This window comes from Capricornis sumatraensis, chromosome 13 (assembly GCF_032405125.1).
Source record: "Capricornis sumatraensis isolate serow.1 chromosome 13, serow.2, whole genome shotgun sequence".
Classification (NCBI taxonomy): domain Eukaryota; kingdom Metazoa; phylum Chordata; class Mammalia; order Artiodactyla; family Bovidae; genus Capricornis; species Capricornis sumatraensis.
The window spans coordinates 1,940,616-1,966,556 of NC_091081.1; the positions used below are offsets into that span (position 1 = coordinate 1,940,616).

The window sequence follows — 25,941 nt, forward strand, 5'->3', positions numbered from 1 at the left end:
TACTCCTTGGAAGAAAAGTTATGACCAATCTAGATAGCATATTCAAAAGCAGAGACATTACTTTGCCGACTAAGGTCCGTCTAGTCAAGGCTATGGCTTTTCCTGTGGTTATGTATGGATGTGAGAGTTGAACTGTGAAGAAGGCTGAGTGCCGAAGAATTCATGCATTTGAACTGTAGTGTTGGAGAAGACTCTTGAGAGTCCCTTGGACTGCAAGGAGATCCAACCAGTCCATTCTGAAGGAGATCAGCCCTGGGATTTCTTTGGAAGGAATGATGCTAAAGCTAAAGCTCCAGTACGTTGGCCACCTCATGCGAAGAGTTGACTTATTGGAAAAGACTGATGCTGGGAGGGATTAGGGGAAGGAGGAGAAGGGGATGACAGAGGATGAGATGGCTAGATGGCATCACTGACTCGATGGGCGTGAGTCTGAGTGAACTCCGGGAGTTGGTGATGGACAGGGAGGCCTGGCGTGCTGTGACTCATGGGGTCGCAAAGAGTTGGACACGACTGAGCGACTGAACTGACTGACTGTACTGACTGACTGAACTGAGGATAGCAAATATCAATATTCTGAGAATGATAATACTATACAAAGTAATCTACAGATTTAATGCATTCCCTATCAAATCACCAATGGCTTTTTTCACAGATCTAGAACAAAAATTTTCACAATTTGTATGGAAATACAAAAGACCCCAAATAGCCAAAGCAATCTTGAGGAAGATAAACAGAGCTAGAGGAATAAACCTTCCTGACTTCAGACTATACTACAAAGCTACAGTCATCAAGACTGTATGGTACTGGCACAAAAACAGAAATATAGACCCATGGAACAAGACAGAAAGCCCAGAGATAAATCCATGCACCTATGCACACCTTATCTTTCACAAAGGAGGCAAGAATACACAATGAAGAAAAAACAATCTCTTCAGTAAGTGGTACTGGGATAACTGGACAGCTACATGTTAAAGAATGAAATTAGAACACTTCCTAACACCATAGACACACAACAAAAACTCAAAATGGATTAAAGACCTAAACGTGAGACTAGAAACTATAAAGCTCTTGGAGGAAAACATAGGCATAACTCTCTTTGACATAACCCACCTCCCAGGGTAAAGGAAATAAAAATAAAAATAAACAAATGAGACCTAATCAAATTCAAAAGTCTTTGTACAGCAAAGGAAACCAGAAACAAGATGATAAGACAAACTTCAGAATGGGAGACAATAATTGCAAGTGAAGCAACTGACAAAAGATTAATCTCTAAAATATATAAGTAGCTCATGCAACTCAATATCTAAAGCCATTTTAACTTTTTTTAAAAAAATGACTGGCTACTCCCACATAGCCTTCTTGGCTCACTCAGGAAGGCTTTCAGAAGCTACAAAATAATTTGATTACAAACTAGAGGATTTAAAAGAACAAGGAGTAATATTTTTTAACATAAATTCTGAGAGCAAGGACAGGACAGTATGCTCAAACATGCCAAGTTTGATTACTTTCATCTTAGCATCCTGCTAAGATATACTCTAAATGCTAATGTGGTAAAATTCATTGAAATGGTTACATTCAAACAGAAAACTGCACACATTCCATGAGGATTACTTAAAGCTCTGAATAAGACTTTTGAATTATTTCAAAAGTTGCACTGAAGTATTTTTTGGAAGTGAGAAAATCATTTGTAGCAACAGTTAATATTTTAGCCTGCCCTAAAACATTAGGATATTATAAACAACAGAGATTCTGAAACACTATGGTTTAAAACTTAAGCTATAGGGACTTCCTGGTGGTTCCAGTGGTTAGGAATTGCCTTGCAATGCTAGAAACATAGATTCGATCTCTTGTCCAGGAAGATCTCACATGCCATGGGGTAAGTAAGCTCATGTGCCACAATTACTGGGCCTGTGCTCTAGAGCCCACAAGCTGCAACTACTGAGCCCAAGCACTGAGGCTGTTGATGTCCATGCCTACAGCCTGTGCTGTGCAACAAGAGAAGCCACCACAATGAGAAGAGCAGCCCTTACTCACCACAACTAGAGAGTAATCCCCACTCACCACGACTGCAGAAGTCTGCACCCAGCAACCAAGAACTACTGCAATCAATTAAAAAACAAAACAAAACACTTAAGCTATAGAGTATAAGTGTCCCCAGAGTGCTGTCACAGGTCATGATGTCCAAGGTAAAATTGTACTCTAAATAAAAGTCAAGATAGCTAGTAACCTGTGCTTGATATATAGTCAGTATTCATATATCACTGAATTAGTCATTAGAGCTCGAGGGGTCAATTCCCTATCAGCAGGGGGAAACAGGAGCTATGTCTACTGTTTTCTGAGGACCATTACTGCTTTTAACATGGGGCATGGACAGCATTTATGGTTCATGTCCTTCTTATTGAACACAATTTAGAATTCCTGTAATCATGACCCAAGCCTGGTGACATACAAGTCCAGGAGCAACTAAACCCAGTGGCAAACTATGCATATGCCTCACATCCAACATACGTCTGCAAACTTCTGTGAATTTTCAAAACCTTCAGAAGGTTACTAAGAAGATTGATTTCTGCTTCAGCTGCCTGCTGCCAACATTAGTATCAGTCTATCATACCAAAGGAAACGTACCCTGATAGGCAGAAAGAAGGAAGAGAGAAAATCTCGCCAGAAGAAAGTAAATTTTCCAGGAGTGAAGGAATCACAAAAGACTGAGAAATGATGCCTGACATAAGAGCTTACTCTCTTCCCTCATTTGGGATGAGAAGAAAGCTTGGTGGAGCTGATGCTGGAAGTGTTCACTAAGGGTTGCTCTGGGTCATGAGCTTCACAGGGTTCAGGATGAGCATCAGTCTGCCCCAACCGCTTCCAGGAGAGCCCAGCAACTCTGTGTCACCACACGTGAGTGAGCTCTTTTGCATGCTTACCCAGGCACAGACACAATTTGGGGATGGAAGAGGACTAGCAGATTTCCTGATCCAGTCCCACCCCAAAGGAATTACTTTCTTCATCCATGTCTTGGGAAGGGGCTTCCTTCTGGAGACTCACTGAACAGCTGCTCCAAGTTCAAATCAATCAGGGAGTCCCTGGCAGTGGCTGCCTGCAGGAAGTCCTTGTCAGAAGTGGGGCTGAAGAGCAAGAGCAAAGGGTCAGAGTCACCTCTAATTCCTGCAGACAGGCTTAGGCTCTTTCTTTGAGCCTCAGTTCAGTTCAATCCCTCAGTCATGTCTGACTCTTTGTGACACCATGGATTGCAGCATGCTAGGCTCCCTGTCCATCACCAACTCCTGGAACTTGCTCAAACTCATGTTCATCGAGTTGGTGATGCCATCCAATCATCTTATCCTCTGTCATTCCATTCTTCCCCTGCCTTCAACCTTTCCCAGCATCAAGATCTTTTCAAATGAGTCAGTGCTTTGCATCAAGTGGCCAAACTATTGGAGTTTCAGCTTCAGCATCAGTCCTTCCAATGAATATTCAGGACTGATTTCATTTAGGATGGACTGGTTGGATCTCCTTGCAGTCCAAGGGACTCTCAAGAGTCTTCTCCAACACCACAGTTCAAAAGCATCAATTTTTCAGTGCTCAGCTTTCTTTATAGTCCAACTTTCTCATCCATACATGACTACCAGAAAAACCACAGCTAGTTTTTGACTAGATGGACCTTTGTCGCCAAAATAATCTCTGCTTTTTCAATATGCTGTCTAGTTTCGTCATTGTGTTTCTTCCAAGGAGCAAGGGTCTTTTGATTTCATGGCTACAGTCACCATCTGCAATCATCTGCAATGATTTAGAAGCCCCCCAAAATAAAGTCCCTCACTGTTTCCATTGTTTCCCCATCTATTTGCCATAAAGTGATGGGAACAGATGCCATGATCTTAGTTTTCTGAATGCTGAGTTTTAAGCTTACTTTTTCACTCTCCTCTTTCACTTTCAAATAGAGGCTCCTTAGTTCCTCTTCACTTTCTGCCATAAAGGTGGTGTCATCTGCATATATGAGATTATTGATATTTTCCCAGCAATCTGGATTTCAACTTGTGCTTCATCAAACCTAGCATTTTGCATGATGTACTCTGCATATAAGTTAAATAAGCAAGGTGACAATATACAGCCTTGACACACTCTTTTCCCAATCTGGAACCAGTCTGTTGTTCTACGTCCAGTTGTAACTGTTGCTTCTTAACCTGCATACAGATTTCTCAGGAGGCAGGTAAGGTGGTCTGGTATTCCCATCTCTTTAAGTATTGTCCCCAGTTTCCAAAGTTCTTCAATTTTCTCTGAGCCTCTTTCTCCTTCTAAAATTTCTTCAGCATCTCTTTGACACTCAAAGCCCCAGAATGCTTCCTTTTCTTCTTCTCCTTACTGGCATTGAGGGCTGTAAAACTGGCTTTAGAAACTTGGATTTTTCCAAGTGTTTCTCCTTGTTATGTCTCATCTTTTTACTTCTTTATCTTCTCACTACCTTCTTTGAGCTTCTGCTTCTTTTCTTTAATGAAGTCATCTTCAGATTCTAATGCTTGTCTAAACTGCAGGTCTCTCAAGTTAATGTAAAATCCTCCATGCTTTGTAGTCAAAGATACAGGAACAAGCTCATCATATACCTCAGAGTTATCGATGAAGGAATTGGATTCATCATAACCGTAACCCATATCAATCATGTCCTGTGTAAGCTCTTTTCTATATTTCTTTCCACCATATTTTTCTTCAAATTTCAAGGCAAGGGTTTCCATGTTATGCCATTCCTTTTCTTCATCATTGAAAGGATCTGAGAGCTCTTTCTTCTTGTCTGAGGGATGAAGGCCCTTCACCTCCCCTCATAGGTTCTTCACCAGCTCTGAGTAGCAGAACTCTGGGCAGCACTTGTGATTCAGCTCAGAGAGCCAAGTGTGACCCCAATAGCTGCTGCAAATGGCTCAGAATCCTTACTCCCTTCTGCTCCCCAACCTGTTATTTCTGAGATTTCTTTAAAAATGCAGGGTTCAAAGAATCTAGGAGAGAAGTTTTTGAGATAAGCAGACTCTAACTGAAGGGTAGAAGCTAAAATCAGAAGATTGAAATCTTCTCCAAGTCAAAGTACAGCTGTAAAGTTTATGTGAGAGCAAAGTACAAATATGACTTGCTAAGAATCACGTTTGTATTCACCATGACGTCACAAATACGATCAGCTTTATGTTGTGAATTTGGCAGTTTCTTATAAGAGAACTCAGTTTATAGTCTCCCAATTTCATATATACCATTCCCCTCTGCTTTTCAGCTATTGCTAAAAAACCCTAAATCTTATTCCCTTTAAGTTTATCTATCTCAGATCATTTCTTATCCATTATCACCACTTCTCCATCAAAACTGTTTGGATATATGTCACATTCACTTAGGAAGTATCATTAAGTCACTTCTTTCTAAGAGGACTATAAGTTTAACAATTATAGATAAGTATAAATAATTTATGCTACTGGATTAATGGGATAGGACTAGATTTTTAAACCTTTATTCTCTATAAAATAATATTTCCACCCTAAAATTATGCTACATAGTTGGCCATCATTTGCCTATGTGCAAAATTAGTGTTGATTAAAAAACTAAAAGCAGTCCTAAGCAAATGAGATACTCCAGATTCTGCAACTGCAACAATTCCCCAATCATTCATTAATCAAAATACGTATCTTTTTAAAATAATGTAAGGAATTGCATTAGATGACTGCAAAGGTAATTGAGAGTCAAATTTCTTCTACAGGAAGATTTCATTCTTTTGCAGGAGTATAGACAGCACCCATTTTGGTTATGCGTACCTCGTCGCCACACAAGTCAGAAGATGAATGATTATATGCCCTTGTGTGGGCATACTACAGTTCAGTGTGGAGATGTTTAAAATCACTTTACTTTTTAATTCTATATACTATGAAATGATTTTCTGGGATAATTATGAGTGACCTTCTGGAGTCCAACTAAGAATAGGGAAAGAAACAAAAGTAACAAAGAGAAGAAATCTCTTCTTTTTTAATTAGTTTATTTTAATTAGAGGCTAATTACTTTACAATCTTGTAGTGGTTTTTGCCATACATTGACATGAATCAGCGATGGGTTGTACATGTGTCCCCCATCCTGAACCCTCCTCCCACCTCCCTCCCCATCCCATCCCTCTGGGTCATCCCAGTGCACCAGCCCCAAGCACTCTGTCTCATGCATTGAACCTGGAGTGCTGATCTATTTCACATATGATAATACACATGTTTCAATGCTATTCTCTCAAATCATCCCACCCTCGCCTTCTCCCACAGAGTCCAAAAGTCCATTCTTTACATCTGTGTCTGTTTTGCTGTCTATCATTTAGGGTCATCATTACCATCTTTCTTAATTCCATATATATGCCTTAATATACTGTATTGGTGTTTTCTTTCTGACTTACTTCACTCTGTATAATAGGCTTCAGTTTCATCCACATCATTAAAACTTATTCAAATGGGTTCTTTTTAATAGCTGAGCAATATTCCATTGTGTATATGTACCACAGCTTTCTTATCCATTCATCTGCTGATGGACATCTAGGTTGCTTCCATGTCCTGGCTATTATAAACAGTGCTGCAATGAACATTGGGGTACTCGTGTCTCTTTCAGTTCTGGTTTCCTCGGGGTGTATGCTCAGCAGTGGGATTGCTGGGTCGTATGGCAGTTCTATTTCCAGTTTTTTAATGAATCTCCACATGGTTCTCCATGGTGGCTGTACTAGTTTGCATTCCCACCAACAGTGTAAGAGGGTTCCCTTTTCTCCGCACCCTCTCCAGCATTTATTGTTTGTAGACTTTTGGCTAGCAGCCATTCTGACCAGCATGAGATGGTAACTCATTGTGGTTTTGATTTGCATTTCTCTGATAATGAGAGATGTTGAGCATCTTTTCATGTGTTTGTTAGCCATCTGTATGTCTTTTTTGCAGAAATGTCTGTTTAGTTCTTTGGCCCATTATTTGATTGGGTCGTTTATTTTTCTGGAATTGAGCTGCGGGAATTGCTTGTATATTTTTCAGATTAATTATTTGTCAGTTGCTTCGTTTGCTATTATTTTCTCCCATTCTGAAGGCTGTCTTTTCACCTTGCTTATAGTTTCCTTCATTGTGCAAAAGCTTTTAATTAATTATGTCCCATTTGTTTATTTTTGCTTTTATTTCCACTACTCTGGGAGGTGGGTCATGCTGTGATTTATGTCAGAGTGTGTTTTACCTATGTTTTCCTTTAGGAATTTTATAGTTTCTGGTCTTACATTTAGATCTTTAATCCATTTTGACTTTATTTTTGTGTATGGTGTTAGAAAGTGTTCTAGTTTCATTCTTTTACAAGTGGTTGACCAGTTTTCCCAGCACCACTTGTTAAAGAAATTGTCTTTTCTCCAATCCCTGCTTCCTTTGTCAAAGATAAGTTGTCCATAGGTGCATGGATTTATCTCTTATTTAAGTGGTGAGGTGAAAGTTTCTCAAAGGACAGAAAGATAACATAGAAATAATGAGAGGCAAGGATTCAATAATCATCAACAGTATGAAAAAATTTTTATGAGAAAGCAAAAAACAATGGGCATTTTTAGCTATGCAGAGAACTAATTAACTGTGTTAGCATTGGAAAATTTTGTACTAAGGTTGTTTATCAAGTTCTGCTCCAGAGTTGTTCATATCCTATGCCTACGTCCAGTTTTAGGGTAGCTATATGACCCAAAAATCTTTATGCTAGACTCTGAGACTCTGCTCAAAATCTTTCATTAGAAGGAAACATTGGCAGAGATCTACTTCTAATAAATTACTCTTGTCAATATAGTTGAAAGAAGTCCTTAAGTATTATTTTCATCATTAAGATATAAAAATACCTCTCTTACAATGTCATATGTTTATATTTCATTACAACTTATCGTTCTGCTTCTTTTAATAATTATTTTCATGTAAAAAGTGTTTTTGAAAGAGTCATTTAAAGAACAGCCTGTATCACTAGAAGTTATAACTAAATTCCTTTTATTTGTTATAAACATCAGAACTAGTTGGATGTTTGAAACATTATGAGCATCATGAACATCCAACTCGTTTGAATTTTGGCAGAGAGGTACATTCTGGTTAGACAGAACGTTTACTGCATGTCTGTGAACACAGGGTTGCTAGAAAATCTTCCCACCAAACCCATACCCTGCCCAAAAGGTTTACAATTCCTTCTCTTTTGACATTCTGGCAGAGTCAGCAGCTAATCAGGTTTAAATAATACTTTTTAATAAAGTTACTCCTCAGTGGTTGAGAATTCAGACATACAGGTATGTTCTTGAATACGAATTTGACTTTAATTAAAGGGTCCAACCTAGTATATTTTGGTTACACATCAGTTTTATAAGTAATACTATTTTTTGAAAATGTTCAGAACAAGTTTATAATGGTTTGTTAAATTCCTCTGGTAAATCCCCCACAGCTTACCTCCATATGGAGAAGAGATATGCCTTTCATTCAATGAGAATAACTGATTTAGCCCCTTAATGTTCATAATCACAGGCTACATCCCATTTTTAATATGAATAAGAATATTCCCAGCCCCAGAGTCTATCAGGATATGTAACTCTGAACCACTACTGTCCAGATATAACATCAGCATAGAAATATTTTCCAGATCTAATAGTCTATGGAAATTGTTAGTTGCAGTTGCTTGTGATTATTTGTGAGACACTGTTGAAACAGAAAATTACAAGTCTTAAATACTTTGAATCAATCTTGGTTAAAATGAAAAGAAGCCACAAATGACAATGGTATCATGATGTCTTAAAAAACTTAAGAGTAAAACTGTTGTCATAAAGTACTTTACCAGTCATTACTGAAAAGTGAGGGAGAAAATGGGAGAATATTTTCACTCCAGTGTCCACAAGGACATTAACCAGCTGGTGCAAAAGTAATCTTCTTTAACAATAGTTTTTTTTTATTTACATAAAAGTTGAAAAGACAGTACAGCTAGTTCCCCTACACCCTCACATGCCCAGTTTCCCTTATTACTGATGTTCTATTACTATGGTACATGTGTCACAAGTAAGTAGCCAACATTGGTACATTGCTTTTAACTGAACTCCTCATGCTATTCACATTTGATCTTAGCCAGAAGTCTGAGAAGTACTCCACATTTTATTTAGGGTGCACTAATTTTTTCCTATATCTTTTATGTTCCAGGATCCCTTCCAGGACATTATATTTAGTCATCATGTCCTCTTCGCTTCTCTGCTTTACAACAGAGTCTCAGTCTTTGCCTATTTTTGATGATTTTGTTTTAAAGAGTGCTCTTCAGCTATTTTGTCTCTTGCCTGATGCTTTTCTCATTGTTAAATGAGATCGTGCTTTTGGGGGTGGATGGTCACAGAGATGCACTTCCATTCTCATGACGCCACACTGTGTTGGGGGTACATGAATTATTATTTGGGTGAGGTTGACCTTCATCACCTGACTGAGACAGTGTTTGCCAGAATTCTTAACTGCCAAGGAGAAAAATAGCATTATATTTATTCATTTTTTACTACTACCTTTTAAATTTTCTTTCATCATTCATGTTTGTTCAGAACATTACAGTAGGCATGAAGGAAAAAATAACTGCATTTTTAAACTCAATCTGTCTGAAATATATTATAATATATGAAACCATGCCATTATCTTTTACCAAAAAAAAAAAAAAATAGCATTCAAATAGTAATTTGATATTAGGGTAAAAGATTAAGACCAAAATCCAAGTAAGCCATCTATAAGGTTTAAGTGTGAGTCATGTTTCCCTTCTATTGAGTTTACAGAAATGTTGACATGATGTGTATGATTTGAAATGTCAAATCCTTGAAGGTTTCTGCACAAGGGTTTAAATAGAAACTAAAATGTTGGCATATGTCAGTGATTTTCCAGTTCCTGTTTGATCTCAGAAATGTACAGGTTATCTCGGCCATCAGATACTTCTTTGTTGGGATTTCTCAGATGGTGCAGTGGTAAAGAACCCACCTGCCAATGAAGGAGACATAGGAGACGTGGGTTCAAGCCTTGAGTCAGGGAGATCCCCTAGAGTAGAAAATGGCAACCCACTCCAGTATTCTTGCTTGGAAAATTCCATAGACAGAGAAACCTGCAAAACTACAGTCCATGGGGTTGCAAAAAGTTGGACATGACTAAGCAGCTAAACACACACACACAAACTTCCATGCTGATAATGGCTTTCTTCAGGGCACTAAGTGCACGCGGCGGCTGCGGCGGCGGCGGGCCAGCGCACTAAAGGCGGCCGAGAGCTACCCCACATCCGAAGTCAGGGACAGCGGCCCAGAGTGCCAGGCTGCGACGGTGCAGGAATGGCCGGGAGGAGCCACCTCGCATCCAAGGTCAGGACAGCTGGCTGCTGGGAGGAGCAGCCCAGCATCCGAGGCCAGCAGCGGCCGGGAGGAGACAGCCACCGTCCAAGGTCAGGGGAGGCCAGGGGAAGCCACCTCGCGCCCAAAGCCAGGGGCAGCAGCTGGGAAGAGCCACCCATGCCCGAGGCCAACGCCGGCGGCTGGGAGGTGCAACCCAAGGACCTGTGGCTGTGCTGGCGCAGGAGGGCCTAGAGGAGCTATCCCACGCTGAAGGTCAGGAACAGCGGCAGTAAGGAGATAGCCCTTGTCCAAAGTAAGGAGCAGCAGCTGTGCTTTGCTGGAGCAGCCATTAAGAGATACCCCACGCCCAAGGTAAGAGAAACCCAAGTAAGATGGTAGGTGTTGCAAGACGGCATTAGAGGGCAGACACACTGAAACCATACTCACAGAAAACTAGTCAATCTAATCACGCTGGGACCATAGCCTTGTCTAACTCAATGAAACCAAGCCATGCCTGTGGGGCAACCCAAGATGGGTGGGTCATGGTGGAGAGGTCTGACAGAATGTGGTCCACTGGAGAAGGGAATGGCAAGCCACTTCAGTATTCTTGCCTTGAGAACCCCATGAACAGTAGGAAAAGGCAAAATGATAGGATACCAAAAGAGGAATTCCCCAGGTCAGTAGGTGCCCAATATGCTACTGGACATCAGTGGAGAAATAACTCCAGAAAGAATGAAGGGATGGAGCCAAAGCAAAAACAATACCCAGTTGTGGATGTGACTGGTGATAGAAGCAGGGTCCGATGCTGTAAAGAACAATATTGCATAGGAACCTGAAATATCAGGTCCATGAATCAAGGCAAATTGGAAGTGGTCAAACAGGAGATGGCAAGGGTAAACGTTGACATTCTAGGAATCAGAGAACTAAAATAGACTGGAATGGGTGAATTTAACTCAGATGACCATTATATCTACTACTGTGGGCAGGAATCTCTCAGAAGAAATGGAGTAGCCATCATGGTCAACAAAAGAGTCCACAAAGCAGTACTTGGATGCAATCTCAGAAATGACAGAGTGATCTCTGTTCATCTCCAAGGCAAACCATTCAATATCACAATTATCCAAGTCTATGCCCCAACCAGTAACACTGAAGAAACTGAAGTTGAACGGTTCTATGAAGACCTACAAGACCTTTTAGAACTAACACCCAAGAAAGATGTCCTTTTCATTATAGGGGGCAGGAATGCAAAAGTAGGAAGTCAAGAAACACCTGGAGTCACAGGCAAATTTGGCTTTGGAATGTGGAATGAAGCACGGCAAAGACTAATAGAGTTTTGCCAAGAAAATGCACTGGTCATAGCAAGCACCCTCTTCCAACAACACAAGAGAAGACTCTACACATGGACATCACCAGATGGTCAACACCAAAATCAGATTGATTATATTCTTTGCAGCAAAAGATGGAGAAGCTCTATACAGTCAACAAAAACAAGACCAGGAGCTGACTGTGGCTCAGATCATGAACTCCTTATTACCAAATTCAGACTCAAACTGAGGAAAATAGGGAAAACCGCTAGACCATTCAGGTATGACCTAAATCAAATCCCTTATGATTATACAGTGGAAGTGAGAAATAGATTTAGGGGCCTAGATCTGATAGATAGAGTGCCTGATGAACTATGGAACGAGGTTCCTGACATTGTACAGGAGACAGGGATCAAGACCATCCCCATGGAAAAGAAATGCAAAAAAGCAAAATGGCTGTCTGGGGAGGCCTTACAAATAGCTGTGAAGAGAAGAGAGGCAAAAAGCAAAGGAGAAAAGGAAAGATATTAGCATCTGAATGCAGAGTTCCAAAGAATACCAAGAAGAGATAAGCAAGCCTTCCTCAGTGATCAGTGCAAAGAAATAGAGGAAAACAACAGAGTGGGAAAGACTAGAGATCTCTTTAAGAAAATTAGAGATACCAAGGGAACATTTCATGCAAAGATGGGCACAATAAAGGACAGAAATTGTATGGACCTAACAGAGGCAGAAGATATTAAGAAGAGGTGGCAAGAATACAGGGAAGAACTGTACAAAAAAGATCTTCACGACCCAGATAATCATGATGGTGTGATCACTAATCTAGAGCCAGACATCTTGGAATGTGAAGTCAAGTGGGCCTTAGAAAGCATCACTACGAACAAAGCTAGTGAAGGTGATGGAATTCCAGCTGAGCTGTTTCAAATCCTGAAAGATGATGCCGTGAAAGTGCTGCACTCAATATGCCAGCAAATTTGGAAAACTCAGCAGTGGCCACAGGACTGGAAAAGCTCAGTTTTCATTCCAATCCCAAAGAAAGGCAATGCCAAAGAATGCTCAAACTACCACACAATTGCATACATCTCACATGCTAGTAAAGTAATGCTCAAAATTCTCCAAGCCAGGCTTCAGCAACACGTGAACCATGAACTCCCTGATGTTCAAGCTGGTTTTAGAAAAGGCAGAGGAACCAGAGATCAAATTGCCAACATCCGCTGGATCATGAAAAAAGCAAGAGAGTTCCAAAAAAACATCTATTTCTGCTTTATTGACTATGCCAAAGCCTTTGACTGTGTGGATCACAATAAACTGTGGAAAATTCTGAGAGAGATGAGAATACCAGACCACCTAACCTGCCTCTTGAGAAGCCTGTATGCAGGTCAGGAAGCAACGGTTAGAACTGGACATGGAAAAACAGACTGGTTCCAAATAGGAAAAGGAGTATGTCAAGGCTGTATATTGTCACCCTGCTTATTTAACTTCTATGAAGAGTATATCATGAGAAACACTGGACTGGAAGAAACACAAGCTGGAATCAAGATTGCCAGGAGAAATATCAATAATCTCAGATATGCAGATGACACCACCCTTATGGCAGAAAGTGAAGAGGAACTAAAAAGCCTCTTGATGAAAATGAAAGAAGAGAGTGAAAAAGTTGGCTTAAAGCTCAACATTCAGAAAACAAAGATTATGGCATCTGGTCCCATCACTTCAAGGGAAATAGATGGGGAAACAGTGTCAGATTTATTTTTGGGGGCTCCAAAATCACTGCAGATGGTGACTGCAACCATGAAATTAAAAGACGCTTACTTCTTGGAAGAAAAGTTATGACCAACCTAGATAGTATATTCAAAAGCAGAGATACTACTTTGCCATCTGAGGTCCGTCTAGTCAAGGCTATGGTTTTTCCTGTGGTCATGTATGGATGTGAGAGTTGGACTGTGAAGAAGGCTGAGCACCGAAGAATTGATGCATTTGAACTGTGGTGTTGGAGAAGACTCCTGAGAGTTCCTTGGACTGCAAGCAGATCCAACCAATCCATTCTGAAGGAGATCAGCCCTGGGATTTCTTTGGAAGGAATGATGCTAAAGCTGAAGCTCCAGTAGTTTGGCCACCTCATGCGAAGAGTTGACTCATTGGAAAAGACTCTGATGCTGGGAGGGATTGGGGGCAGGAGGAGAAGGGGATGACCAAGGATGAGATGGCTGGATGTCATCACTGACTCAATGGACGTGATTCTGAATGAACTCTGGAAGATGGTGATGGACAGGGAGGCCTGGCGTGCTGCGACTCATGGGGTTCCAAAGAGTCAAACACGACTGAGTGACTGAACTGAACTGAACTGAACTCAGGGCTCTCTCCCCAGAAGCTTTGTTCTCCAGGTCCACTTACAGTCTTCTTAACTTTAGCCGCATGGAGGCTGAGGGCATATAAAGGACAGTGCTTACTGCAGGGCTGGGTGATTTTCTGTCTGTACGGCAGGGCTCCCTCCCAGTTCTGCATGTACAAGCACATGGCATGGTTTGGCACATCATGTGCATCTTATACATGTTACTGTCCTCAAACATACAGCTCTTCTCCTGGCTGAGTTCTCAGATCCCCAGCTGCTCACTGGGGAACTTGTGTAGTGCTTTGGCCCTTCATAACTCAGTACATTGCAAACATATCTAATCATGTGTCTGCCTCTGGGTGATAGGTGAGCTTCCAGATTTCCACCTTGGCCTTATCCTTGTCTTTGTTGGTACATCTTGCTCTTACAAGTAAAAAAAAATAGGAGTCTCTTAACCAGTCATTCATATCTTCTGTTGAGTACAGGAGGTCAACGTAGCTGGTAAAAATCTCCTTTCCTGGGTGGATTTCTCTGACTTCTGCCAGGGTCCCTTTGCAGGTCACAATGACATTGGTGCAATATCAGCAAACATTGCTGATCCCAAATGAGAAAGTTCTTCATTTTCTATTGTAAATCTATGACAGTTAACCTGTATGTACTACCAGGATATCATTTTTGGGGAACTGAAGGTGCTTGGAATGAAAGCGATACAGAGCAGCAAGGTTCCTTCTGAATCAAATCCTTCTTTTCATTATCTAATTTACCCAGATGTGACTCCAACCCCTTTATGGCTAACCATTTCTCTGAAGGTGTTCTTTCTGGGTGGATTTTATGTATAGCCAGAATTCTTGCAGTTAACCTTCCAGTCTCTGAGGGATTCCAGTTTCCCCCCAAAACAATCACAAGAGAACATTCCAGCTTGTGCATCTGCCAGTCATCTTTCTCACATGTTACCTCACAGTAAAATGTCCACTTGCATCTTCCACATTTGGACAATCCTCCTTTCCCGGTGAAGCAGGACTCACAGTGGTTGCCCCACTCATTGACCATAAGCATGGAGGCATAGGCCTGCAGGAGAGGAGCAAGTCCCTACTTGGAAGCGATGTAGGGCCTCGCCCTGGCTGCAGAAGTGCTCCAGACCACTGTTGGCCTAGGCCCTTATTCCAGCATCTCAGTCTGTGCAGAGGAGCTGCAACTGCAGCTCCCCTATAACATCTTGTTTTAAATGTTAATCTATATATGTGCTGTCTAGCAGATATTTGTCACTCTTTTGTGAGCTGTCTCATTCTTTGAACCTCTTTCCTATAATAAGAAATTTCTCATTCTTGTAAGTTCTTGCTTTGCTGGAGCACAAGGATAAAATGCACAACTCTTTCAGTAAAATGTGGCTTCTTCTTCTCTGGTGGCTCAGATGGAAAAGAATCCACCTACAATGCAAGAGACTGGGGTTGAAGCCCTGGGTTGGGAAGATCCCCTGGAGAAGAAAATGGCTACCCACTCCAGTATTCTTGCCTTGAGAATTCCAAGGACAGACAGCCTGATGGACTACAGTCCATAGTGTTGTAAAGAGTTGGACACGACTGAGCAACTAACACACTTGCAGTGAAAGTGAGGCACTCCTGCTCTAGTGATCACAGGCATCACATCTCCGGAGAGGGAGATGCCATGTGGAATCCACTCTGGTGAAGAGATGGCAGAGACATCGAGTTTTACAGGCAGCATGATATGATTTGTCTACTTGTCAAAAAGCCATAGGGTATAGGTCTTAGCTTTGTCTGACAGACCAAGAAACTCACTCTAGTGGATTCTTTCTAACCACAAAGAGTTAGCAAAATATTCTTCCACAGTGTATTTCTACTTATTTTTTGATAATAAGAAAGTCCTGAAGAAGACAAATAATTTATATTAAAAAGTGAGTAAGAGCAAAGTCAAGGTTGGTTTAATGATTGTATTGTTCTGACGCTCTTGATTCCATTATCTTCTTTCTGAGTGGTAGAGGGAAGCTGCACCTCTTACACGTGGGTGTGTGTTGTGGATATGAGCATTATCCAGTATGAATCAAAATAAAAAATGCTTGAAAAACTCTGAGCTGTTATCTTTTTTTAATTTGTTTACAATCTAGTTTTTCAAATAGACACTTATGCTTTTGGATCATATCATTTTAGATCATTACCAAATCATTGTTACCAAATAATGCTTCAACTTATACTGTCTTTCAGTTTTTGTGAAAAGTTACCAAAAGAATTAGACGTAAAATCTCCACTTTGACAGTTTTTATATTCTACAACTTTTTTAATGACATAAATACCTCATTTGTACCTATATAGTGAGCAAATAAGAAAAATCAATTTTGGTTTTCCCTAAATATTTGAAAAAATTTTTACCTCTAATCAAGAGAAATATTTAAAATTTTAAGTTATTTTGATATAATTATAGGTATAGGTGTTGCAAATAAATGTACAGGAGGGTCTCTGTACTTTTCCACTTAGTTTCCCCTTCCCAGAGTTAACATCCTGTATAGCTATAGCATAATAAGGATGCCAAGAATTTGACATGGGTAAAATCCACAGAGCTTGTTCAGATTTCTCCAGTTATGCATGAGCTTATATGTATGTATATGTGTACTGAAGTAAAATTTTTAACTTTTTAAAGTTTCTCTTTGCTTTACTAAATTGGTTATGTTGAGCATTAAACTCCAAAATGTCAGTGGCTTAATGAAATAAGAGTTATTTCTTACTCACACAAAAGTTAATGTACGTGTTTCCAGTTGTAAACCACTTTTGTGGTCATTTGAAAACCCAGGCTCCTTCTAATTTGCTGGTCTGTCCTCCCTTAAGTCCTAGAGTAGGGTCCATTCAACTAGCAGAAGAGGAAAGCCAGGTGTGGAAGTGTTGCACATCTCTGTGGCCCAAATTTCACTGGTCAGGACTCAGTAGCATGACTACTCTTGTTGCAAAGGGTGAATGGGAAACATAATGTAGCTAGGTATACAGGAGGAGAAAAAAAAAAAAAAAGGTACTGGTTTCCACTACAGTTGGTTCCTTGAATTTAAGAACCAGGTCTTATATCTTGTCATGACTTGTCAAAAGTACTTGTTACCCTTTTTAGTATCATTTTCTCTTAATCTATTTCCAATTGCTTTCCTAAACTTAGTTATCTTAAATTCTATGTATCTACTTTAGCATTATTATTGCAAAAGAATGAGAAATGAATGAATTCAGTAAGCACTAAAGGAGTTGCATAAGTTTTACAACATTTCAATTATAAAATTCTATTTTTTATAAATTCTTTTGTTTCTTGTTCTTCAGTGAACTAAATTTATACGGTGACTACGTGATAAAAATATTTGGATTAAAAATTATAAGTTTGAACAATGATCCATATATTAGACTATGTAAGAGCCAAATATAACATTTAGAAATATAAAAATATTTTTACTTCCTTTTATAGAAGACCTTATCAAAGTAGGTTATATGTGAAATAGAGATCATAACAGAAAAAATCATTGTCTATTAATTTTAAGACAAATATTTTGTTTGCATAGATTATCTGAAAGTTTCTTTCCAGCTTGGCTCTTATAGTAATACTGAGAAAAGATGTCTTTCATTGTTAGCAATAGTAGTTCAATAATGTAATTCCACTGAACCTTGCAATTGTATGAGTTCAGTGATTCTATCTTTGTTCTTTAGGTACATAAACTATGATGGAGATAATGTAAAAAGCCTTCTTGCAAGTCTGCAAAAGGGATTTTGCAAGCCCTAATGATCGCAGCATGCAGCACTAAAGGACTGAGTTCAACCATAAGAAAGGGGCCACTTTCCCAACTGCAATTCTTCCAGGAAAATCCTATAATAGAGGAGATAAGAACTTAATTTCAAAATCATTGTTCCATGGAAAGTCCTTAAATAAACATGAAAGTCAGTTCTGCTCTTTAGCAATTGGTGATTTTAAAATCATTATTTCCACTATAATGTATTGTGGTCTATGTTGTGTTCAGTTCAGTTTAGTTTAGTCACTCAGTCATGTCCAGCTCTTTGTGACCCCATGGACTGCAGCATGCCAGGCTTCCCTGTCTGTCACCAACTCCTAGAGCTTGCTGAAACTCATATCCATCGAGTTGGTGATGTCATCCAACCATCTCATCCTCTGTCAGCCCCTTCTTCTCCTGCCTTCAATCTTTCCCAGCATCGGGGTCTTTTCCAAGGAGTCAGTTCTTCATATCAGGTGGCCAAAGTACTGGAGTTTCAGCTTCAGCATCAGTCCTTCCAATGGATATTCAGGAGTGATTTCCTTTAGGATTAACTGGTTTGATCTCCTTGCAGTCCAAGGGACGCTTAAAAGTCTTGTCCAACACCATAGTTCAAAAGCATCAATTCTTTGGCACTCAACTTTCTTGACTAAGATCTCAGGTAAATGACAGTTCAGAAACCATAGATAACTTTTCAGAGAGAATTAATCAACTGGGACTAAAATATAGATTTTCCTTTCCTAATTCTTTTTTTTTTTCTTTTTCTCTGTATACTACAGGGTACTATATATGCCTATCATTAGGAACAGTGCCTATAGTCAGAAAGTTCAGAACTGTCTAAAACTGAAGGCTTATTTAATATGTATAGATGGCAAAGATCTCATCAATGTATATTGTATTCTGAGTTTATGCAGTCTAACAGGTATGTGAATGGTGCTTACCTTTAAATTATTCAAGGTGCAATGTCTTGTAAATGATTTCTCTTCAAGCAAGTATCATCATACCTTACTGGACATTCTATCATACTGAATATACTACTTTTAGTCCAACTGTAAAGCTCTAGAACTGAAGGCCTATTCAAATAGACATTGAATGATATTTCCTAGATAGTAACTGTTAACTCATTCTCTTCTGTGTGGTACTATCTTTGCTTGTAGTTATGGACATTCCAAAATTGGAGACAGATTCCCTGAAAAGAGTGCTATATTCTGCATATAGTTAAGTAAGCAGGGTGGCAATATATAGCCTTGATGTACTCTTTTCCCAACTTGGAACCAGTCTGTTGTTCCATGTCCAGTTCTAACTGTTGCTTCTTGACCTGCATACAGATTTTTCAGGAGGCAGGTTAGGTGATCAGGTATTCCCATCTCTTTAAGAATTTTCCACAGTCTGTTGTGATCTATGCAGCCAAAGGCTTTGGCATGGTCAATAAAGCAGAAGTAGATGTTTTTTCTGGGACTCTCTTGCTTTTTTGATGACCCAATGGATGTTGGCAGTTTAATTTCTTTACTTTAATTCGTTACTCTGCATTTGCTAAATCCAGCTTAAACATTTGGAAGTTCATGGTTCATGTACTGTTAAAGCCTGGCTTGGAGAATTTTGAGCGTTATTTTGTTAGCATGTGAGATGAGTGCAATTGTGCAGCAGTTTGAACATTTTTTGGCATTACTTTCTTTGGGATTGGAATGAAAACTGACCTTTTCCCGTCCTGTGGCCATGGCTGAGTTTTGCAAATTTGCTGGCATATCGAGTGCAACACTTTCACAGCATCATCATTTGAGAATTTCAAATAGCTCAACTGGGATTCCATTACCTCCACTAGCTTTGTTTGTAGTGATGCTTCCTAAGGCCCACTTGACTTCGCATTCCAGGATGTCTGGCTCTAGGTACGTGATTACATCATCATGGTTATCTGGGTCATGAAGATTTTTTTGTATAGTTCTGTGTAGTCTTGCCACCTCTTCTTAATATCTTCTGCTTCTGTTAGGTTCATACCATTTCTGTCCTTTATCGTGCCCACCTCTGCATTAAAGTCTCCCTTGGTAGCTCTAATTCTCTTGAAGAGATCTCTAGTCTTTTCCATTCTATCATTTTCTTCTTTTTCTTTGCGTTGATCACTGAGGAAGTCTTTCTTATCTCTTCTTGCTATTCTTTGGAACTCTGCATTCAAATGGGGATATCTTTCCTTTTCTCCTTTGCCTTTCACTTCTTTTCTTTTCTCATCTATTTGTAAGGCCTCCTCAGACATCTATCTATCAGACCTAATCCCTTGAATCTATCTGTCACTTCCACTGTTTGTTAGCTGCTATTAAGAAATTAAGGCACAAATCTAAGTTGTTAGAAATCAATGAATAGATGGAAAATATGGCATGCTTTTCTAAGCAGTTCCGTCTGAAACACATTGGTTGTGAATTTGTCAAATATACTGAAGGAATGCTGAAAAGAAGGCCTAAGTTTAATTGTGAAAATCTTTCCAGGATAGTATGCACAGGTAATTAAGGGGAAAACAGTGATCTGTCTTTGGCATGAGTAGTATCTTGACTATGTATGATGTAAAACCTGAATTCCTGAAGCACAGCAGGCTTTCCTGTTCCTTGCCAGCCACTGACATTCCTTTTCTTCCTCCCTTTAATCCTTCTCTGGCATGATAAATACAGATGTGAATATGGAAATCATCTATGGAGTTTTAAGGGAGAAGCATGTCAAGCTGTTTGCCAGAGCAAAAAGTTTCCCATGCAATTTTCCTCTACTTTCATACTTATCAAGTTTTATTAACATTTATTAATATTCTTCAACCTATTTTCCATTTTTATGCTGGAAACTTATTTTCAAGATTCCTGAAAACTTAATTAGTTCTCTTCCAGATACATAATATAAATTTGCCTAATTTGAGTTAGCTAGTAGCGGACAATGGGAACTATGGTATGAAACTGTCATTTGGTAATTGGTCTGTCTTAAGCTATGGAATATATGAAACTTGAAATATGAGAATCTTCATCCTGCTATTTGAGTGAAAGTTGTAGAAAGAGAAGATGGCATTTTACCTTCCATGTGGACATTTTTGATCCTGTGAACTAATTGGTGTGAATTTTATCATCCTGTTTTGATTTCTCCCTTCTGCTTCCCATGTTGGCTGAGGTGTGTTCCAGACTGCTATTCATTTGAGCCAAGGACAGAATAATTAACAAGAGAAATCTTGTTTAAAAACAGCATGTATGGTGAAACCAATACTAAAACTACTTGGAATATTTTAGAACATCTAAGACCCTAACAACCCATTTGGGGCAGGTAGTGGTTCATTGATTATGATTTTCTTATTAGTGCATTCGCCAGCTTGTCATATCCAAAGAATAAAAAAATTAAATCGTATCTTTCTCTAAGCCTACTTTTTCCCCAACAAAAGGGGAATTTAAAAATTCCTCCGTTCTCCATAAAAAATACCATGCTAAGTATATGAAAACAATTTCAATCTTACCAACAAATACATCATGAAAAATAAATCAGAGCCATACTATTTAGATCCTACCACATCACTAATTTTTAAAAAATAGACTAACATCTAGTATGGAAGATACATTCGAATGAGTGCTGGTAGGTTCAAATCGGGATGATAATCAAAGTATTTTAAAACTAGTATAGCATCCGCATGCTTAGTCACTCAGTCTTGTCTCTTTGTGATCTCATGGCCCTAACCAAAGAACAGCCGCCTAATCAATCAGCATTCTGTTCTTATTGAAGTATAAACCCTTACAAGCTTTCTAATGAATAATGTCAAAATAAATCATATTATTTGACTCAGAAGTTCTTCCATGTGTGAATTAAATCTTTTTGATAAATTTCCATGTTACTTTCCAGACACATTTTATCAATCTACACTTTTATCATCAATTAATAAGAATCCATTTTCTCATATCCTAAAGAATACTAGATGTTTTAAATTATGTTAAACTCTTTGCCAATACAATAGGTGAAAATACTATTTGATTATTGGTTTGATTTCTTTGGCTACTAATACAGTTGGCTGCTTATATTTCTTCTGCTGTGTACTGGCTGTTCTTGTCCTGCTGCTTTTTAATGCCACATATTCAAGCCCTGTAGAAGACAAGAGATTGAAAGGATTTTCTTTCATCCACATGGCCACACCCAATTATTTTTCAGGGTGGAAATTAGTCTCCTTTAGGACACAGTGTGTGAATGAAAAACTCAAGAATGAAAGAACATACTTTGTTACATTTCGGTCAAGAACAAATCACTGCATTTAAAAAACCGTGCATTACAACAGAGAGGGGTGGATGTTGGCTGCTGTGTTGGTATCATAGCTGCATTTAGTTCTAAAAGCTTGTCTTCTGTGCCTCATGCATTGCTTTACTTTTGCTCAACCCCTGCCAGGGTGGGACCACCCAAGCTCCTGAATGCAGCTCTTTCTGTAGGACCTTAAGTTAAGCCCAAATTGCAGGGTAGGAGGTCTTTAGTTTGCTCTTTGAGGTATGAATAATTTCTCTACCATCTATTTCACTCCACTCAAGTTACCATGTGGAATGCCATTTGGGATAGCTTGGAAATGGTTCTATGCTTGTATCATAAAAAAGACTCAGACGAGTTTTGTGTATTTTGTGATGGCACAGAAAATAAGGAGAGGATTCAGGGTTTGACCTAGAAATCTCATCCAAGTTGGTTGGGGTTTTGGGTTTCCTGAGTTGTCATGTCTGGGGGAACCTTGCAAATGGGTTGGTAATGAGGCATTTTGAGGGCTGCTGATTCGGGAAATGTATCAAGCTGTCTTGGGTACGTGGCATCCCATCTGCTTTGCATTCCATCTTGCATCTAAAGCATAAACCTAGTATTGTAGGGTCATTGACATTTAGCTCTATTATTGATATTCATAGAAGAAGGTCTAGGAAAAATCTTAGAATCACATTTTCATCATGAAAAGTAGGGTAATTATTATATTTTCCTGAGGAGAGTCAACTTTTTGACTGAGCTGTTCCCACAAAGTTTACAAAATTTGTCTGATTCCTTGATTGACAGAGACTGGTCTGTAGAAGGCTTTAAAAGTATATTCAAAACGATAAAAGGCAACTATTATGTTGCAGTAGAAAGAGCTGTCAAAGAGAAATTAGAAACTAGCTTGTTTCCTGTGCAGTCTAAGGGCAGTTTCTTACCTTCTCCAAATCAGTTTCTTCCTATGTAAACAGGAGATGCATTATTCATGATGTCTAATTCACAAGGTCATGAACCAAAGACTGAATGTCAAAATACTGTGTAAAATACTACATGAATACTAGTTACTACTATGACCTGATAAATAGTATGCTATGAGTTAGAAACTTTTATAAATATCCCCAAATGCAATGACCATTTTGACAAAAGTTATGGGAGACACCGAAAGATCATGTGCTGTGGGCCTGTTTGTGTTGTTTTTCTGTGTGTCATTGTATGTGTGAAGTACATATTATCCATCTTGAATTATTTTTATCTATCATTTACTCTTTTTTTCTTACTTTTAAAAAATTGTAATTTACTGTTTGGTTGCACTGGCTCTTCATTGCTGCAGGTGGGCTTTCTCTGGCTATGATGAGCATGGAGCTGTGCATGCTAAGTTGCTCAGTTGTGTTCAACTCTTTGCAACGCTATGGACTGTAGGCTGCCAGGCTCCTCTGTCCATGGGATTTTCCAGGCAAAAACACTGGAATGGATTGCAATGCCCTCCTCCAGGAATCTTCCCAACTCAGGGATCAAACCTGCATCTCTCATTTCTCCTGCATTGGTAGGTGGGTCCTTTACTGCTAGTGTTACCTGGGAAGCCAGTTGCAGTACACAAGCTTCTCATACCAGTGGCTTCTTTGGATGTGGAGCATTGGCTCTAGGGCACATGACCTTCCGTATTTGTGGTGCACAGGCTTAGTTGCCCCACACCATGTGGGATTTTCCTGAAACAGGGATCAAACCTATGTCCCCTGCATTGGCAGGTGGATTCTCAACCACTGGAACACAAGTGAAGTTCTATCATTCAGTTCAGTCACTCAGTCATGTCCTGCTCTTTGAGAGCCCATGGACTGCAGCATGCCAGGATTCCTTGTCCATCACCTACTCCCAGAGCTTTCTCAGACTCATATCCATTGCATGGGTGATGCCATCCAACCATCTCATCCTCTGTCATCCCCTTCTCCTCCTACCTTCAATCCTTTCCAGCATCAGGGTGTTTTCAAATGAATCAGTTCTTTGCATCAGGTGGCCAAAGTATTGGAGTTTCAGCTTCAGCATCAGTCCTTCCAATGAATATTCAGGACTGATCTCCTTTAGGAAGGACTGGTTGGATCTCCTTGTGGTCCAAGGGACTCTCAAGAGTCTTCTCCAACATCACAGTTCAAAAGGATAATTCTTCAGCACTCAGGTTTTTATTGTAGTCCAACTCTCACATCCATACATGACTACTGGAAAAATCATAGCTTTGACTAGATGGATATTTGTTGGTAAAGTAATGTCTCTGTTTTTTAATATGCTGTCTAGGTTGGTCATAGCTTTTAAATATTCATTTCAAACTTCTCCTTCCTGAAAACATTTCTAAGTTTTTCTTTTCTTGAGATAGCAAATCCACTGATTTAAATTCTTTTAATACTTGAAATGATCAATGCTATTTTCTTAATTTAAAAAAGTTTTACCTATGTATATGTGTATCTATCTATATGTGTATACACATATATATAGAAGTTAAATAATCAAATATGACAAGAAATCTAGATCACTGGCATGAAATGTGCATTCTTCAGTCTTGGTTCATGCACCGTGGCCACAAACAGTCTTAATGTCACAGTCTTATTCAGCATTCCATTTGAAGGAAGTTATGTTTTGGTCTGGAATGGCTGGGTCACATTCTGAATGACTGAAGGATCAGACTAAAATTAGGGGGAAATACACCTATGTTTCAGTTTCTCTAGGAAGGTGTCATATGGCTTAATATTTAGTTTTACAATTCTATTTCAATTTGTTTTACATGTGCCTTCTTTGAGGAAAGTGTTTCACAATATACTAATACTGAGACATAAAATACGAAATTTCTCCTTCAAGAATCTCAAAGGTGGCTGTTTCACTAACTAATTTACCACATGTAACTGAGAAACACAGTGTTTCATATTTTACAGATTGAGAAACCAGTGCACAGGCAAACATTAAAATAAGTTAGTAGGAGTTTAATGTTACTGATTTTACAAAGTCGGATTTGAGATCATCTTTGGAATTCAAAAAAAGGTAATATACCCAGCTAGCGCTTAAATAATCAGATGATCAGGTCACATGGGTCCTCAAAACCCAATCAGTTCAGTTTAAAAAAAAAGTAACCTTTTGACTGTATTTATATCAAATGGGTCTCAAATATTCAGACTTAATTTCCTACTGTTTGCAACAAGCTCTGAGAATTTGCCTTCAAATAAAGTAGCTAACTGACTATTCCTTTAAAACCTCCCATATTAATTAAGTTGCCTCTTCCAGTTGAAATACCCTACCTTTCTCACAACTGCCAGTTAAAAATTGGCTCACCCTTCAAGCACCATCTCACATGCCACAGAACTCGCAACACATTATTATCTTGTCTTTGAAGTCTCCCTGTTCATAGTCCAAAGCATGTACCTTCATTAAAATGATTTGGGCTTTCCTGGTGGCTCAGATGGTAAAGAGTCTTCCTGCAATGCAAGAGACCCAGGTTTGATCTCTGGGTCAGGAAGATTCCCTGGAGAAGGAAATGGCTCCCCACTCCAGTGTTCTTACCTGGAGAATTCCATGGACAGGGGAGCCTGGCAGACTATAGTCCATGGAGTTGCAGAGAGTCAGACATGACTCTCATGATTATATTTTATAATTATATTCCATTATGATAATTTGAATTTTTTTTAAACTACTCTTTCCTCTATACTAACATATTGTTGGTGAAGACTACATTTTATCACTCCTATATCCTTCAAACTGCTCCAGGCTGATATTGCATATATTGTTTTGTAGATACAGGTTACCTTGTACTGAAATATGAATAATTTATATCTCATATGTATCCCCAAAGCTTCAGGTTTTTATTCATATGCATGCCATTTAATTTATGATGAAAGAGGCAAGAGAAGGGGCAAAATCCCAAAGTACAATTGCCAGCTAAGTCCAGATGTATAAAGAACCTTTCTGAATTTCAGGAGCTTCTTCTTACATCTCATTGGTCACCTCTATCAGCAATTGATGTTGGAAAATTTATGTCTCTAAC

At 39.2% G+C, this 25,941-nt stretch overlaps 2 pseudogenes; one reads left to right on the forward strand and one right to left on the reverse strand.

The window, feature by feature from the left end:
• The first annotated feature begins 5,137 nt into the window (after positions 1-5,137).
• Positions 5,138-11,895, forward strand: LOC138089932 (craniofacial development protein 2-like; annotated as a pseudogene).
• Positions 11,896-13,967: 2,072 nt separating this feature from the next.
• Positions 13,968-23,290, reverse strand: LOC138089933 (N-lysine methyltransferase SMYD2 pseudogene; annotated as a pseudogene).
• Between the last annotated feature and the right edge of the window lie 2,651 nt (positions 23,291-25,941).